Genomic DNA, 1186 nt, shown 5'->3' with positions numbered 1-1186 from the left:
ATTAACACAGAGCGGTAAGTTGATGCAGTAGACAAATCAGGTGTACATTAGTAGTCATCCCTAAAAAGCATTAATAAACATTAAAAAAAAGTTCTGGAGTCATGTTGTCTAATATAAGCATGTTAAGTTAAAGCCTTAGTGCATAACTTTTTTATATTAATGAACGTCTGTTACATTCAAGCCATTGCCAAATGAGTTGATAAAAAACTAATTAAGACTTTCAGCTCCACATAACTCTCACAGTGGCCCGATCCCAAAATCCGGACTAACAGACTCACAGACTTTGGTGTGCGTTCTTACGAAATTTGTAAAGGCGTAGGGTTGTCCCAATGTCGAATTACAAAGGGCGTGAGGCTTTGAGTACACACTTACCAAGCCCTTTCCGTGGGTCTGCATCAATGTAGACTTCACTAAAGGGAATTACCCACAGTTCAAAGCGTTGTGACGTTTACAGAGGAGATTATAGGGAAATCTCAGAAATTACAAAAGTAAACGACACACGACCAGGGAATGGAACGGAGCTTGTAAAACAAGACTTTGAAAAACTTTGCTATTAGCCAGCTGTCTCCTGTGCCTTGGCCATGTGGGAAGCAACAAACTTAAAATTAAGTGTCAGCAACATCTTTCTTATTAAACGTCACCAAGGTAATGTGATCTGGTGAAGTGCTGTCCAAATCCCATTTCTACCTATCTGAGCCCGTGTGGCTTCACATACTCACTGACTTAGCACCTAAGATCGATTGAGTCTGTGAGTCTTTAGTCCTTAGGCTCACTTTGGGATTGGGCCTTTGTACTTCTCAGTATGGCTACCTTCAGAAACTGGTGTCATCCGGAAACTTTAGCACACAGAAAAACGAGTGAAGATAATTTCCTCTTCCATCATCCATGGAAGTCCATCATGTTTTTTTAATCCTCCGTATCCTCCTTGGTAGTGTTCATTTTGTCACCTATTTTTAATTTAGTCTTATGCCTTGTGCCAAATGTCGTTGTTAGTATAGTTTAGTCATTCACGTTTTTTTGTTAGTCTAGTTTTAGTCAACTAAAAGTCTCGTCATTTTAGTCTAGTTTTAGTCAAAAGAGAACTCAGGTTTTGGTTTAGTCCAAACATTTTAGTCTTTTTTTTTAATAAATTAATTATGAGATTATTTCTGATAACTATTTCAGTCAAATAGTGTTTAACACATCT

Source organism: Etheostoma spectabile, chromosome 6 (genome assembly GCF_008692095.1).
Source record: "Etheostoma spectabile isolate EspeVRDwgs_2016 chromosome 6, UIUC_Espe_1.0, whole genome shotgun sequence".
In the NCBI taxonomy this organism is placed as follows: Eukaryota; Metazoa; Chordata; class Actinopteri; order Perciformes; family Percidae; genus Etheostoma; species Etheostoma spectabile.
The sequence above is the reverse complement of the archived record's forward strand: the minus strand, read 5'-3'. Positions refer to the sequence as shown.